Below are 15,367 nucleotides of genomic sequence, written 5' to 3' on the forward strand. Positions count from 1 at the left end.
GCATGGCAAAAGTCTGGAGATGCCGGGGATTGAACCCGGGGCCTCATACATGCAAAGCATGCGCTCTACCACTGAGCTACATCCCCACTTCTGCAAGGTTTGACTGTATGATTGGAAACCCTGCATTGAACCGACGGCCACATCACCCCATTCGACTCTGCAGTATACAATGTCAGTCAGGAAAATCCTTCAGCCTTGTACCTGGATGATCTTCATGGTCTTATGTACAGATGCCTATATACAGCCTTCTTAGCGCAGTAGGCAGCGCGTCAGTCTCATAATCTGAAGGTCCTGAGTTCGATCCTCAGAGAGGGCATTTATTTCCTTCTTTTGGAATGCAAAATTCTCCGATTTTCTTGAAATGCGCAAACTATGCCTAGTTCAAAGATTTTTCCAAAGCAAATGTCTGACTATTTAAGTGGGGCTCTCACCCCAACTGCATGACAAACTTCTTCTTTCTGCATGATGGCAGGCTAGCCTTCTGGAAAAAAGCCAAGATAAGGAACAGAGGCTCCTGGAGATGCCGGGGATTGAACCCGGGACCTCATACATGCGAAGCATGCGCTCTACCACTGAGCTACATCCCCACTTTTGCACTCGAGCTGTTTGATGGATGCAAGGAATCCCTGAAACCCAGGGACTGCAAAGTCTCGATCATAATCAATGGAAGGTATTGTTTGAATAAAAGTGAAATATATGGAAATCGAAGCACAAAATCCTTCGAGCCGGATTTGAACCAGCGACCTAAGGATGTCTGACTTTATGCTACAGTCCTCCGCTCTACCAACTGAGCTATCGAAGGAGTGGCTGAAGTATCTTTCAGCGCTGTAATTATCTCTCGCTCAAGAAAGGTTGTGGGGGTGGGGATCAGGAGCAGATCGATGAAAATCATGAACATTACCTGCAGCTCCCTCTCAAAGTCACCAGTTCTTAGAGCACACTGTAAGGTACATCTTATCACCCCAAAGGAGGATTTCAGACCAAAGTTCATGTTCTGTCTTGGCTTGGGGATAAGCAGGGGTGCTCCAAATTTCAATTTTACAGAAAGGAAAGGAACTTTGATACAAAGACCTTGGGCAGCATTGGTGGCAAATGGATGGCTGCGCGGAACCATGAAAGAAATGACAGAAAGTTATGGGAGTCATTACTACGCACCCAGCATCAAGAACGTGCATTTTGGATGCATTTTCAAAAGGAAAGAGAACGGAAAAATCTGTAGATTGAAGGTGATTGAGATAAACAAAATATTCCGTTTTTCTAAAAGCTACTGTAAAGAGTCTCTGGTTTAGAAGAAGAACCCTTACCAATGATCAAGAGAGATGCGACAGATTTCTATCATCAAAGCATTATGGTTGTCAAGATGAATCATCACTTTGATGTCTTCAACAAGTAGGATTCTTTTGATCTATAATCATCAAAAATGAGATAGCCCCATTTCATGGGATTTTTCAAGGCAAACGTCTGACAGATTAAGCGGGGTCCTCATCCCGGTTGGAGGACATATCTCTTCCTTCATCATGATGCCAGCCTAGCTTTCGGCCCAAAATCCAAGGTAAGCATGGCAAAAGTCTGGAGATGCCGGGGATTGAACCCGGGGCCTCATACATGCAAAGCATGCGCTCTACCACTGAGCTACATCCCCACTTCTGCAAGGTTTGACTGTATGATTGGAAACCCTGCATTGAACCGACGGCCACATCACCCCATTCGACTCTGCAGTATACAATGTCAGTCAGGAAAATCCTTCAGCCTTGTACCTGGATGATCTTCATGGTCTTATGTACAGATGCCTATATACAGCCTTCTTAGCGCAGTAGGCAGCGCGTCAGTCTCATAATCTGAAGGTCCTGAGTTCGATCCTCAGAGAGGGCATTTATTTCCTTCTTTTGGAATGCAAAATTCTCCGATTTTCTTGAAATGCGCAAACTATGCCTAGTTCAAAGATTTTTCCAAAGCAAATGTCTGACTATTTAAGTGGGGCTCTCACCCCAACTGCATGACAAACTTCTTCTTTCTGCATGATGGCAGGCTAGCCTTCTGGAAAAAAGCCAAGATAAGGAACAGAGGCTCCTGGAGATGCCGGGGATTGAACCCGGGACCTCATACATGCGAAGCATGCGCTCTACCACTGAGCTACATCCCCACTTTTGCACTCGAGCTGTTTGATGGATGCAAGGAATCCCTGAAACCCAGGGACTGCAAAGTCTCGATCATAATCAATGGAAGGTATTGTTTGAATAAAAGTGAAATATATGGAAATCGAAGCACAAAATCCTTCGAGCCGGATTTGAACCAGCGACCTAAGGATGTCTGACTTTATGCTACAATCCTCCGCTCTACCAACTGAGCTATCGAAGGAGTGGCTGAAGTATCTTTCAGCGCTGTAATTATCTCTCGCTCAAGAAAGGTTGTGGGGGTGGGGATCAGGAGCAGATCGATGAAAATCATGAACATTACCTGCAGCTCCCTCTCAAAGTCACCAGTTCTTAGAGCACACTGTAAGGTACGTCTTATCACCCCAAAGGAGGATTTCAGACCAAAGTTCATGTTCTGTCTTGGCTTGGGGATAAGCAGGGGTGCTCCAAATTTCAATTTTACAGAAAGGAAAGGAACTTTGATACAAAGACCTTGGGCAGCATTGGTGGCAAATGGATGGCTGCGCGGAACCATGAAAGAAATGACAGAAAGTTATGGGAGTCATTACTACGCACCCAGCATCAAGAACGTGCATTTTGGATGCATTTTCAAAAGGAAAGAGAACGGAAAAATCTGTAGATTGAAGGTGATTGAGATAAACAAAATATTCCGTTTTTCTAAAAGCTACTGTAAAGAGTCTCTGGTTTAGAAGAAGAACCCTTACCAATGATCAAGAGAGATGCGACAGATTTCTATCATCAAAGCATTATGGTTGTCAAGATGAATCATCACTTTGATGTCTTCAACAAGTAGGATTCTTTTGATCTATAATCATCAAAAATGAGATAGCCCCATTTCATGGGATTTTTCAAGGCAAACGTCTGACAGATTAAGCGGGGTCCTCATCCCGGTTGGAGGACATATCTCTTCCTTCATCATGATGCCAGCCTAGCTTTCGGCCCAAAATCCAAGGTAAGCATGGCAAAAGTCTGGAGATGCCGGGGATTGAACCCGGGGCCTCATACATGCAAAGCATGCGCTCTACCACTGAGCTACATCCCCACTTCTGCAAGGTTTGACTGTATGATTGGAAACCCTGCATTGAACCGACGGCCACATCACCCCATTCGACTCTGCAGTATACAATGTCAGTCAGGAAAATCCTTCAGCCTTGTACCTGGATGATCTTCATGGTCTTATGTACAGATGCCTATATACAGCCTTCTTAGCGCAGTAGGCAGCGCGTCAGTCTCATAATCTGAAGGTCCTGAGTTCGATCCTCAGAGAGGGCATTTATTTCCTTCTTTTGGAATGCAAAATTCTCCGATTTTCTTGAAATGCGCAAACTATGCCTAGTTCAAAGATTTTTCCAAAGCAAATGTCTGACTATTTAAGTGGGGCTCTCACCCCAACTGCATGACAAACTTCTTCTTTCTGCATGATGGCAGGCTAGCCTTCTGGAAAAAAGCCAAGATAAGGAACAGAGGCTCCTGGAGATGCCGGGGATTGAACCCGGGACCTCATACATGCGAAGCATGCGCTCTACCACTGAGCTACATCCCCACTTTTGCACTCGAGCTGTTTGATGGATGCAAGGAATCCCTGAAACCCAGGGACTGCAAAGTCTCGATCATAATCAATGGAAGGTATTGTTTGAATAAAAGTGAAATATATGGAAATCGAAGCACAAAATCCTTCGAGCCGGATTTGAACCAGCGACCTAAGGATGTCTGACTTTATGCTACAGTCCTCCGCTCTACCAACTGAGCTATCGAAGGAGTGGCTGAAGTATCTTTCAGCGCTGTAATTATCTCTCGCTCAAGAAAGGTTGTGGGGGTGGGGATCAGGAGCAGATCGATGAAAATCATGAACATTACCTGCAGCTCCCTCTCAAAGTCACCAGTTCTTAGAGCACACTGTAAGGTACATCTTATCACCCCAAAGGAGGATTTCAGACCAAAGTTCATGTTCTGTCTTGGCTTGGGGATAAGCAGGGGTGCTCCAAATTTCAATTTTACAGAAAGGAAAGGAACTTTGATACAAAGACCTTGGGCAGCATTGGTGGCAAATGGATGGCTGCGCGGAACCATGAAAGAAATGACAGAAAGTTATGGGAGTCATTACTACGCACCCAGCATCAAGAACGTGCATTTTGGATGCATTTTCAAAAGGAAAGAGAACGGAAAAATCTGTAGATTGAAGGTGATTGAGATAAACAAAATATTCCGTTTTTCTAAAAGCTACTGTAAAGAGTCTCTGGTTTAGAAGAAGAACCCTTACCAATGATCAAGAGAGATGCGACAGATTTCTATCATCAAAGCATTATGGTTGTCAAGATGAATCATCACTTTGATGTCTTCAACAAGTAGGATTCTTTTGATCTATAATCATCAAAAATGAGATAGCCCCATTTCATGGGATTTTTCAAGGCAAACGTCTGACAGATTAAGCGGGGTCCTCATCCCGGTTGGAGGACATATCTCTTCCTTCATCATGATGCCAGCCTAGCTTTCGGCCCAAAATCCAAGGTAAGCATGGCAAAAGTCTGGAGATGCCGGGGATTGAACCCGGGGCCTCATACATGCAAAGCATGCGCTCTACCACTGAGCTACATCCCCACTTCTGCAAGGTTTGACTGTATGATTGGAAACCCTGCATTGAACCGACGGCCACATCACCCCATTCGACTCTGCAGTATACAATGTCAGTCAGGAAAATCCTTCAGCCTTGTACCTGGATGATCTTCATGGTCTTATGTACAGATGCCTATATACAGCCTTCTTAGCGCAGTAGGCAGCGCGTCAGTCTCATAATCTGAAGGTCCTGAGTTCGATCCTCAGAGAGGGCATTTATTTCCTTCTTTTGGAATGCAAAATTCTCCGATTTTCTTGAAATGCGCAAACTATGCCTAGTTCAAAGATTTTTCCAAAGCAAATGTCTGACTATTTAAGTGGGGCTCTCACCCCAACTGCATGACAAACTTCTTCTTTCTGCATGATGGCAGGCTAGCCTTCTGGAAAAAAGCCAAGATAAGGAACAGAGGCTCCTGGAGATGCCGGGGATTGAACCCGGGACCTCATACATGCGAAGCATGCGCTCTACCACTGAGCTACATCCCCACTTTTGCACTCGAGCTGTTTGATGGATGCAAGGAATCCCTGAAACCCAGGGACTGCAAAGTCTCGATCATAATCAATGGAAGGTATTGTTTGAATAAAAGTGAAATATATGGAAATCGAAGCACAAAATCCTTCGAGCCGGATTTGAACCAGCGACCTAAGGATGTCTGACTTTATGCTACAATCCTCCGCTCTACCAACTGAGCTATCGAAGGAGTGGCTGAAGTATCTTTCAGCGCTGTAATTATCTCTCGCTCAAGAAAGGTTGTGGGGGTGGGGATCAGGAGCAGATCGATGAAAATCATGAACATTACCTGCAGCTCCCTCTCAAAGTCACCAGTTCTTAGAGCACACTGTAAGGTACGTCTTATCACCCCAAAGGAGGATTTCAGACCAAAGTTCATGTTCTGTCTTGGCTTGGGGATAAGCAGGGGTGCTCCAAATTTCAATTTTACAGAAAGGAAAGGAACTTTGATACAAAGACCTTGGGCAGCATTGGTGGCAAATGGATGGCTGCGCGGAACCATGAAAGAAATGACAGAAAGTTATGGGAGTCATTACTACGCACCCAGCATCAAGAACGTGCATTTTGGATGCATTTTCAAAAGGAAAGAGAACGGAAAAATCTGTAGATTGAAGGTGATTGAGATAAACAAAATATTCCGTTTTTCTAAAAGCTACTGTAAAGAGTCTCTGGTTTAGAAGAAGAACCCTTACCAATGATCAAGAGAGATGCGACAGATTTCTATCATCAAAGCATTATGGTTGTCAAGATGAATCATCACTTTGATGTCTTCAACAAGTAGGATTCTTTTGATCTATAATCATCAAAAATGAGATAGCCCCATTTCATGGGATTTTTCAAGGCAAACGTCTGACAGATTAAGCGGGGTCCTCATCCCGGTTGGAGGACATATCTCTTCCTTCATCATGATGCCAGCCTAGCTTTCGGCCCAAAATCCAAGGTAAGCATGGCAAAAGTCTGGAGATGCCGGGGATTGAACCCGGGGCCTCATACATGCAAAGCATGCGCTCTACCACTGAGCTACATCCCCACTTCTGCAAGGTTTGACTGTATGATTGGAAACCCTGCATTGAACCGACGGCCACATCACCCCATTCGACTCTGCAGTATACAATGTCAGTCAGGAAAATCCTTCAGCCTTGTACCTGGATGATCTTCATGGTCTTATGTACAGATGCCTATATACAGCCTTCTTAGCGCAGTAGGCAGCGCGTCAGTCTCATAATCTGAAGGTCCTGAGTTCGATCCTCAGAGAGGGCATTTATTTCCTTCTTTTGGAATGCAAAATTCTCCGATTTTCTTGAAATGCGCAAACTATGCCTAGTTCAAAGATTTTTCCAAAGCAAATGTCTGACTATTTAAGTGGGGCTCTCACCCCAACTGCATGACAAACTTCTTCTTTCTGCATGATGGCAGGCTAGCCTTCTGGAAAAAAGCCAAGATAAGGAACAGAGGCTCCTGGAGATGCCGGGGATTGAACCCGGGACCTCATACATGCAAAGCATGCGCTCTACCACTGAGCTACATCCCCACTTTTGCACTCGAGCTGTTTGATGGATGCAAGGAATCCCTGAAACCCAGGGACTGCAAAGTCTCGATCATAATCAATGGAAGGTATTGTTTGAATAAAAGTGAAAGATATGGAAATCGAAGCAAAAAATCCTTCGAGCCGGATTTGAACCAGCGACCTAAGGATGTCTGACTTTACGCTACAGTCCTCCGCTCTACCAACTGAGCTATCGAAGGAGTGGCTGAAGTATCTTTCAGCGCTGTAATTATCTCTCGCTCAAGAAAGTTTGTGGGGGTGGGGATCAGGAGCAGATCGATGAAAATCATGAACATTACCTGCAGCTCCCTCTCAAAGTCACCAGTTCTTAGAGCACACTGTAAGGTACGTCTTATCACCCCAAAGGAGGATTTCAGACCAAAGTTCATGTTCTGTCTTGGCTTGGGGATAAGCAGGGGTGCTCCAAATTTCAATTTTACAGAAAGGAAAGGAACTTTGATACAAAGACCTTGGGCAGCATTGGTGGCAAATGGATGGCTGCGCGGAACCATGAAAGAAATGACAGAAAGTTATGGGAGTCATTACTACGCACCCAGCATCAAGAACGTGCATTTTGGATGCATTTTCAAAAGGAAAGAGAACGGAAAAATCTGTAGATTGAAGGTGATTGAGATAAACAAAATATTCCGTTTTTCTAAAAGCTACTGTAAAGAGTCTCTGGTTTAGAAGAAGAACCCTTACCAATGATCAAGAGAGATGCGACAGATTTCTATCATCAAAGCATTATGGTTGTCAAGATGAATCATCACTTTGATGTCTTCAACAAGTAGGATTCTTTTGATCTATAATCATCAAAAATGAGATAGCCCCATTTCATGGGATTTTTCAAGGCAAACGTCTGACAGATTAAGCGGGGTCCTCATCCCGGTTGGAGGACATATCTCTTCCTTCATCATGATGCCAGCCTAGCTTTCGGCCCAAAATCCAAGGTAAGCATGGCAAAAGTCTGGAGATGCCGGGGATTGAACCCGGGGCCTCATACATGCAAAGCATGCGCTCTACCACTGAGCTACATCCCCACTTCTGCAAGGTTTGACTGTATGATTGGAAACCCTGCATTGAACCGACGGCCACATCACCCCATTCGACTCTGCAGTATACAATGTCAGTCAGGAAAATCCTTCAGCCTTGTACCTGGATGATCTTCATGGTCTTATGTACAGATGCCTATATACAGCCTTCTTAGCGCAGTAGGCAGCGCGTCAGTCTCATAATCTGAAGGTCCTGAGTTCGATCCTCAGAGAGGGCATTTATTTCCTTCTTTTGGAATGCAAAATTCTCCGATTTTCTTGAAATGCGCAAACTATGCCTAGTTCAAAGATTTTTCCAAAGCAAATGTCTGACTATTTAAGTGGGGCTCTCACCCCAACTGCATGACAAACTTCTTCTTTCTGCATGATGGCAGGCTAGCCTTCTGGAAAAAAGCCAAGATAAGGAACAGAGGCTCCTGGAGATGCCGGGGATTGAACCCGGGACCTCATACATGCGAAGCATGCGCTCTACCACTGAGCTACATCCCCACTTTTGCACTCGAGCTGTTTGATGGATGCAAGGAATCCCTGAAACCCAGGGACTGCAAAGTCTCGATCATAATCAATGGAAGGTATTGTTTGAATAAAAGTGAAAGATATGGAAATCGAAGCAAAAAATCCTTCGAGCCGGATTTGAACCAGCAACCTAAGGATGTCTGACTTTATGCTACAGTCCTCCGCTCTACCAACTGAGCTATCGAAGGAGTGGCTGAAGTATCTTTCAGCGCTGTAATTATCTCTCGCTCAAGAAAGGTTGTGGGGGTGGGGATCAGGAGCAGATCGATGAAAATCATGAACATTACCTGCAGCTCCCTCTCAAAGTCACCAGTTCTTAGAGCACACTGTAAGGTACGTCTTATCACCCCAAAGGAGGATTTCAGACCAAAGTTCATGTTCTGTCTTGGCTTGGGGATAAGCAGGGGTGCTCCAAATTTCAATTTTACAGAAAGGAAAGGAACTTTGATACAAAGACCTTGGGCAGCATTGGTGGCAAATGGATGGCTGCGCGGAACCATGAAAGAAATGACAGAAAGTTATGGGAGTCATTACTACGCACCCAGCATCAAGAACGTGCATTTTGGATGCATTTTCAAAAGGAAAGAGAACGGAAAAATCTGTAGATTGAAGGTGATTGAGATAAACAAAATATTCCGTTTTTCTAAAAGCTACTGTAAAGAGTCTCTGGTTTAGAAGAAGAACCCTTACCAATGATCAAGAGAGATGCGACAGATTTCTATCATCAAAGCATTATGGTTGTCAAGATGAATCATCACTTTGATGTCTTCAACAAGTAGGATTCTTTTGATCTATAATCATCAAAAATGAGATAGCCCCATTTCATGGGATTTTTCAAGGCAAACGTCTGACAGATTAAGCGGGGTCCTCATCCCGGTTGGAGGACATATCTCTTCCTTCATCATGATGCCAGCCTAGCTTTCGGCCCAAAATCCAAGGTAAGCATGGCAAAAGTCTGGAGATGCCGGGGATTGAACCCGGGGCCTCATACATGCAAAGCATGCGCTCTACCACTGAGCTACATCCCCACTTCTGCAAGGTTTGACTGTATGATTGGAAACCCTGCATTGAACCGACGGCCACATCACCCCATTCGACTCTGCAGTATACAATGTCAGTCAGGAAAATCCTTCAGCCTTGTACCTGGATGATCTTCATGGTCTTATGTACAGATGCCTATATACAGCCTTCTTAGCGCAGTAGGCAGCGCGTCAGTCTCATAATCTGAAGGTCCTGAGTTCGATCCTCAGAGAGGGCATTTATTTCCTTCTTTTGGAATGCAAAATTCTCCGATTTTCTTGAAATGCGCAAACTATGCCTAGTTCAAAGATTTTTCCAAAGCAAATGTCTGACTATTTAAGTGGGGCTCTCACCCCAACTGCATGACAAACTTCTTCTTTCTGCATGATGGCAGGCTAGCCTTCTGGAAAAAAGCCAAGATAAGGAACAGAGGCTCCTGGAGATGCCGGGGATTGAACCCGGGACCTCATACATGCAAAGCATGCGCTCTACCACTGAGCTACATCCCCACTTTTGCACTCGAGCTGTTTGATGGATGCAAGGAATCCCTGAAACCCAGGGACTGCAAAGTCTCGATCATAATCAATGGAAGGTATTGTTTGAATAAAAGTGAAAGATATGGAAATCGAAGCAAAAAATCCTTCGAGCCGGATTTGAACCAGCGACCTAAGGATGTCTGACTTTATGCTACAGTCCTCCGCTCTACCAACTGAGCTATCGAAGGAGTGGCTGAAGTATCTTTCAGCGCTGTAATTATCTCTCGCTCAAGAAAGGTTGTGGGGGTGGGGATCAGGAGCAGATCGATGAAAATCATGAACATTACCTGCAGCTCCCTCTCAAAGTCACCAGTTCTTAGAGCACACTGTAAGGTACGTCTTATCACCCCAAAGGAGGATTTCAGACCAAAGTTCATGTTCTGTCTTGGCTTGGGGATAAGCAGGGGTGCTCCAAATTTCAATTTTACAGAAAGGAAAGGAACTTTGATACAAAGACCTTGGGCAGCATTGGTGGCAAATGGATGGCTGCGCGGAACCATGAAAGAAATGACAGAAAGTTATGGGAGTCATTACTACGCACCCAGCATCAAGAACGTGCATTTTGGATGCATTTTCAAAAGGAAAGAGAACGGAAAAATCTGTAGATTGAAGGTGATTGAGATAAACAAAATATTCCGTTTTTCTAAAAGCTACTGTAAAGAGTCTCTGGTTTAGAAGAAGAACCCTTACCAATGATCAAGAGAGATGCGACAGATTTCTATCATCAAAGCATTATGGTTGTCAAGATGAATCATCACTTTGATGTCTTCAACAAGTAGGATTCTTTTGATCTATAATCATCAAAAATGAGATAGCCCCATTTCATGGGATTTTTCAAGGCAAACGTCTGACAGATTAAGCGGGGTCCTCATCCCGGTTGGAGGACATATCTCTTCCTTCATCATGATGCCAGCCTAGCTTTCGGCCCAAAATCCAAGGTAAGCATGGCAAAAGTCTGGAGATGCCGGGGATTGAACCCGGGGCCTCATACATGCAAAGCATGCGCTCTACCACTGAGCTACATCCCCACTTCTGCAAGGTTTGACTGTATGATTGGAAACCCTGCATTGAACCGACGGCCACATCACCCCATTCGACTCTGCAGTATACAATGTCAGTCAGGAAAATCCTTCAGCCTTGTACCTGGATGATCTTCATGGTCTTATGTACAGATGGCTATATACAGTCTTCTTAGCGCAGTAGGCAGCGCGTCAGTCTCATAATCTGAAGGTCCTGAGTTCGATCCTCAGAGAGGGCATTTATTTCCTTCTTTTGGAATGCAAAATTCTCCGATTTTCTTGAAATGCGCAAACTATGCCTAGTTCAAAGATTTTTCCAAAGCAAATGTCTGACTATTTAAGTGGGGCTCTCACCCCAACTGCATGACAAACTTCTTCTTTCTGCATGATGGCAGGCTAGCCTTCTGGAAAAAAGCCAAGATAAGGAACAGAGGCTCCTGGAGATGCCGGGGATTGAACCCGGGACCTCATACATGCGAAGCATGCGCTCTACCACTGAGCTACATCCCCACTTTTGCCCTCGAGCTGTTTGATGGATGCAAGGAATCCCTGAAACCCAGGGACTGCAAAGTCTCGATCATAATCAATGGAAGGTATTGTTTGAATAAAAGTGAAATATATGGAAATCGAAGCAAAAAATCCTTCGAGCCGGATTTGAACCAGCGACCTAAGGATGTCTGACTTTATGCTACAGTCCTCCGCTCTACCAACTGAGCTATCGAAGGAGTGGCTGAAGTATCTTTCAGCGCTGTAATTATCTCTCGCTCAAGAAAGGTTGTGGGGGTGGGGATCAGGAGCAGATCGATGAAAATCATGAACATTACCTGCAGCTCCCTCTCAAAGTCACCAGTTCTTAGAGCACACTGTAAGGTACATCTTATCACCCCAAAGGAGGATTTCAGACCAAAGTTCATGTTCTGTCTTGGCTTGGGGATAAGCAGGGGTGCTCCAAATTTCAATTTTACAGAAAGGAAAGGAACTTTGATACAAAGACCTTGGGCAGCATTGGTGGCAAATGGATGGCTGCGCGGAACCATGAAAGAAATGACAGAAAGTTATGGGAGTCATTACTACGCACCCAGCATCAAGAAAGTGCATTTTGGATGCATTTTCAAAAGGAAAGAGAACGGAAAAATCTGTAGATTGAAGGTGATTGAGATAAACAAAATATTCCGTTTTTCTAAAAGCTACTGTAAAGAGTCTCTGGTTTAGAAGAAGAACCCTTACCAATGATCAAGAGAGATGCGACAGATTTCTATCATCAAAGCATTATGGTTGTCAAGATGAATCATCACTTTGATGTCTTCAACAAGTAGGATTCTTTTGATCTATAATCATCAAAAATGAGATAGCCCCATTTCATGGGATTTTTCAAGGCAAACGTCTGACAGATTAAGCGGGGTCCTCATCCCGGTTGGAGGACATATCTCTTCCTTCATCATGATGCCAGCCTAGCTTTCGGCCCAAAATCCAAGGTAAGCATGGCAAAAGTCTGGAGATGCCGGGGATTGAACCCGGGGCCGCATACATGCAAAGCATGCGCTCTACCACTGAGCTACATCCCCACTTCTGCAAGGTTTGACTGTATGATTGGAAACCCTGCATTGAACCGACGGCCACATCACCCCATTCGACTCTGCAGTATACAATGTCAGTCAGGAAAATCCTTCAGCCTTGTACCTGGATGATCTTCATGGTCTTATGTACAGATGCCTATATACAGCCTTCTTAGCGCAGTAGGCAGCGCGTCAGTCTCATAATCTGAAGGTCCTGAGTTCGATCCTCAGAGAGGGCATTTATTTCCTTCTTTTGGAATGCAAAATTCTCCGATTTTCTTGAAATGCGCAAACTATGCCTAGTTCAAAGATTTTTCCAAAGCAAATGTCTGACTATTTAAGTGGGGCTCTCACCCCAACTGCATGACAAACTTCTTCTTTCTGCATGATGGCAGGCTAGCCTTCTGGAAAAAAGCCAAGATAAGGAACAGAGGCTCCTGGAGATGCCGGGGATTGAACCCGGGACCTCATACATGCAAAGCATGCGCTCTACCACTGAGCTACATCCCCACTTTTGCACTCGAGCTGTTTGATGGATGCAAGGAATCCCTGAAACCCAGGGACTGCAAAGTCTCGATCATAATCAATGGAAGGTATTGTTTGAATAAAAGTGAAAGATATGGAAATCGAAGCAAAAAATCATTCGAGCCGGATTTGAACCAGCGACCTAAGGATGTCTGACTTTATGCTACAGTCCTCCGCTCTACCAACTGAGCTATCGAAGGAGTGGCTGAAGTATCTTTCAGCGCTGTAATTATCTCTCGCTCAAGAAAGGTTGTGGGGGTGGGGATCAGGAGCAGATCGATGAAAATCATGAACATTACCTGCAGCTCCCTCTCAAAGTCACCAGTTCTTAGAGCACACTGTAAGGTACGTCTTATCACCCCAAAGGAGGATTTCAGACCAAAGTTCATGTTCTGTCTTGGCTTGGGGATAAGCAGGGGTGCTCCAAATTTCAATTTTACAGAAAGGAAAGGAACTTTGATACAAAGACCTTGGGCAGCATTGGTGGCAAATGGATGGCTGCGCGGAACCATGAAAGAAATGACAGAAAGTTATGGGAGTCATTACTACGCACCCAGCATCAAGAACGTGCATTTTGGATGCATTTTCAAAAGGAAAGAGAACGGAAAAATCTGTAGATTGAAGGTGATTGAGATAAACAAAATATTCCGTTTTTCTAAAAGCTACTGTAAAGAGTCTCTGGTTTAGAAGAAGAACCCTTACCAATGATCAAGAGAGATGCGACAGATTTCTATCATCAAAGCATTATGGTTGTCAAGATGAATCATCACTTTGATGTCTTCAACAAGTAGGATTCTTTTGATCTATAATCATCAAAAATGAGATAGCCCCATTTCATGGGATTTTTCAAGGCAAACGTCTGACAGATTAAGCGGGGTCCTCATCCCGGTTGGAGGACATATCTCTTCCTTCATCATGATGCCAGCCTAGCTTTCGGCCCAAAATCCAAGGTAAGCATTGCAAAAGTCTGGAGATGCCGGGGATTGAACCCGGGGCCTCATACATGCAAAGCATGCGCTCTACCACTGAGCTACATCCCCACTTCTGCAAGGTTTGACTGTATGATTGGAAACCCTGCATTGAACCGACGGCCACATCACCCCATTCGACTCTGCAGTATACAATGTCAGTCAGGAAAATCCTTCAGCCTTGTACCTGGATGATCTTCATGGTCTTATGTACAGATGCCTATATACAGCCTTCTTAGCGCAGTAGGCAGCGCGTCAGTCTCATAATCTGAAGGTCCTGAGTTCGATCCTCAGAGAGGGCATTTATTTCCTTCTTTTGGAATGCAAAATTCTCCGATTTTCTTGAAATGCGCAAACTATGCCTAGTTCAAAGATTTTTCCAAAGCAAATGTCTGACTATTTAAGTGGGGCTCTCACCCCAACTGCATGACAAACTTCTTCTTTCTGCATGATGGCAGGCTAGCCTTCTGGAAAAAAGCCAAGATAAGGAACAGAGGCTCCTGGAGATGCCGGGGATTGAACCCGGGACCTCATACATGCAAAGCATGCGCTCTACCACTGAGCTACATCCCCACTTTTGCACTCGAGCTGTTTGATGGATGCAAGGAATCCCTGAAACCCAGGGACTGCAAAGTCTCGATCATAATCAATGGAAGGTATTGTTTGAATAAAAGTGAAAGATATGGAAATCGAAGCAAAAAATCCTTCGAGCCGGATTTGAACCAGCGACCTAAGGATGTCTGACTTTATGCTACAGTCCTCCGCTCTACCAACTGAGCTATCGAAGGAGTGGCTGAAGTATCTTTCAGCGCTGTAATTATCTCTCGCTCAAGAAAGGTTGTGGGGGTGGGGATCAGGAGCAGATCGATGAAAATCATGAACATTACCTGCAGCTCCCTCTCAAAGTCACCAGTTCTTAGAGCACACTGTAAGGTACGTCTTATCACCCCAAAGGAGGATTTCAGACCAAAGTTCATGTTCTGTCTTGGCTTGGGGATAAGCAGGGGTGCTCCAAATTTCAATTTTACAGAAAGGAAAGGAACTTTGATACAAAGACCTTGGGCAGCATTGGTGGCAAATGGATGGCTGCGCGGAACCATGAAAGAAATGACAGAAAGTTATGGGAGTCATTACTACGCACCCAGCATCAAGAACGTGCATTTTGGATGCATTTTCAAAAGGAAAGAGAACGGAAAAATCTGTAGATTGAAGGTGATTGAGATAAACAAAATATTCCGTTTTTCTAAAAGCTACTGTAAAGAGTCTCTGGTTTAGAAGAAGAACCCTTACCAATGATCAAGAGAGATGCGACAGATTTCTATCATCAAAGCATTATGGTTGTCAAGATG

The 15,367-nt window shown here is 44.5% G+C and overlaps 21 non-coding genes across 21 annotated transcripts; 9 read left to right on the plus strand and 12 right to left on the minus strand.

Moving 5' to 3' along the window:
• The first annotated feature begins 243 nt into the window (after positions 1-243).
• TRNAM-CAU (transfer RNA methionine (anticodon CAU)) lies at positions 244-316 on the plus strand. The gene has a single exon. It is a non-coding gene; the product is annotated as a tRNA-Met (tRNA).
• Positions 317-515: 199 nt separating this feature from the next.
• Positions 516-587, minus strand: TRNAA-CGC (transfer RNA alanine (anticodon CGC)). Its single transcript has one exon. It is a non-coding gene; the product is annotated as a tRNA-Ala (tRNA).
• A 129-nt stretch (positions 588-716) lies between these two features.
• On the minus strand, positions 717-802 carry TRNAY-GUA (transfer RNA tyrosine (anticodon GUA)). Its single transcript is given in 2 exon segments — positions 717-752; positions 766-802. It is a non-coding gene; the product is annotated as a tRNA-Tyr (tRNA).
• Positions 803-1,799: 997 nt separating this feature from the next.
• TRNAM-CAU (transfer RNA methionine (anticodon CAU)) lies at positions 1,800-1,872 on the plus strand. Its single transcript has one exon. It is a non-coding gene; the product is annotated as a tRNA-Met (tRNA).
• Positions 1,873-2,071: 199 nt separating this feature from the next.
• TRNAA-CGC (transfer RNA alanine (anticodon CGC)) lies at positions 2,072-2,143 on the minus strand. The gene has a single exon. It is a non-coding gene; the product is annotated as a tRNA-Ala (tRNA).
• Positions 2,144-3,355: 1,212 nt separating this feature from the next.
• TRNAM-CAU (transfer RNA methionine (anticodon CAU)) lies at positions 3,356-3,428 on the plus strand. The gene has a single exon. It is a non-coding gene; the product is annotated as a tRNA-Met (tRNA).
• A 199-nt stretch (positions 3,429-3,627) lies between these two features.
• On the minus strand, positions 3,628-3,699 carry TRNAA-CGC (transfer RNA alanine (anticodon CGC)). Its single transcript has one exon. It is a non-coding gene; the product is annotated as a tRNA-Ala (tRNA).
• A 129-nt stretch (positions 3,700-3,828) lies between these two features.
• TRNAY-GUA (transfer RNA tyrosine (anticodon GUA)) lies at positions 3,829-3,914 on the minus strand. Its single transcript is given in 2 exon segments — positions 3,829-3,864; positions 3,878-3,914. It is a non-coding gene; the product is annotated as a tRNA-Tyr (tRNA).
• Positions 3,915-4,911: 997 nt separating this feature from the next.
• TRNAM-CAU (transfer RNA methionine (anticodon CAU)) lies at positions 4,912-4,984 on the plus strand. The gene has a single exon. It is a non-coding gene; the product is annotated as a tRNA-Met (tRNA).
• Positions 4,985-5,183: 199 nt separating this feature from the next.
• TRNAA-CGC (transfer RNA alanine (anticodon CGC)) lies at positions 5,184-5,255 on the minus strand. Its single transcript has one exon. It is a non-coding gene; the product is annotated as a tRNA-Ala (tRNA).
• Positions 5,256-6,467: 1,212 nt separating this feature from the next.
• On the plus strand, positions 6,468-6,540 carry TRNAM-CAU (transfer RNA methionine (anticodon CAU)). The gene has a single exon. It is a non-coding gene; the product is annotated as a tRNA-Met (tRNA).
• Positions 6,541-6,940: 400 nt separating this feature from the next.
• Positions 6,941-7,026, minus strand: TRNAY-GUA (transfer RNA tyrosine (anticodon GUA)). Its single transcript is given in 2 exon segments — positions 6,941-6,976; positions 6,990-7,026. It is a non-coding gene; the product is annotated as a tRNA-Tyr (tRNA).
• A 997-nt stretch (positions 7,027-8,023) lies between these two features.
• TRNAM-CAU (transfer RNA methionine (anticodon CAU)) lies at positions 8,024-8,096 on the plus strand. Its single transcript has one exon. It is a non-coding gene; the product is annotated as a tRNA-Met (tRNA).
• Positions 8,097-8,295: 199 nt separating this feature from the next.
• Positions 8,296-8,367, minus strand: TRNAA-CGC (transfer RNA alanine (anticodon CGC)). Its single transcript has one exon. It is a non-coding gene; the product is annotated as a tRNA-Ala (tRNA).
• Positions 8,368-9,579: 1,212 nt separating this feature from the next.
• Positions 9,580-9,652, plus strand: TRNAM-CAU (transfer RNA methionine (anticodon CAU)). The gene has a single exon. It is a non-coding gene; the product is annotated as a tRNA-Met (tRNA).
• A 400-nt stretch (positions 9,653-10,052) lies between these two features.
• On the minus strand, positions 10,053-10,138 carry TRNAY-GUA (transfer RNA tyrosine (anticodon GUA)). Its single transcript is given in 2 exon segments — positions 10,053-10,088; positions 10,102-10,138. It is a non-coding gene; the product is annotated as a tRNA-Tyr (tRNA).
• Positions 10,139-11,407: 1,269 nt separating this feature from the next.
• TRNAA-CGC (transfer RNA alanine (anticodon CGC)) lies at positions 11,408-11,479 on the minus strand. Its single transcript has one exon. It is a non-coding gene; the product is annotated as a tRNA-Ala (tRNA).
• A 129-nt stretch (positions 11,480-11,608) lies between these two features.
• TRNAY-GUA (transfer RNA tyrosine (anticodon GUA)) lies at positions 11,609-11,694 on the minus strand. Its single transcript is given in 2 exon segments — positions 11,609-11,644; positions 11,658-11,694. It is a non-coding gene; the product is annotated as a tRNA-Tyr (tRNA).
• Positions 11,695-12,691: 997 nt separating this feature from the next.
• TRNAM-CAU (transfer RNA methionine (anticodon CAU)) lies at positions 12,692-12,764 on the plus strand. The gene has a single exon. It is a non-coding gene; the product is annotated as a tRNA-Met (tRNA).
• Positions 12,765-14,247: 1,483 nt separating this feature from the next.
• Positions 14,248-14,320, plus strand: TRNAM-CAU (transfer RNA methionine (anticodon CAU)). Its single transcript has one exon. It is a non-coding gene; the product is annotated as a tRNA-Met (tRNA).
• A 400-nt stretch (positions 14,321-14,720) lies between these two features.
• TRNAY-GUA (transfer RNA tyrosine (anticodon GUA)) lies at positions 14,721-14,806 on the minus strand. Its single transcript is given in 2 exon segments — positions 14,721-14,756; positions 14,770-14,806. It is a non-coding gene; the product is annotated as a tRNA-Tyr (tRNA).
• Between the last annotated feature and the right edge of the window lie 561 nt (positions 14,807-15,367).

The sequence above is a fragment of the Triturus cristatus genome, chromosome 4_1 (genome assembly GCF_964204655.1).
Source record: "Triturus cristatus chromosome 4_1, aTriCri1.1, whole genome shotgun sequence".
NCBI lineage: Eukaryota > Metazoa > Chordata > Amphibia > Caudata > Salamandridae > Triturus > Triturus cristatus.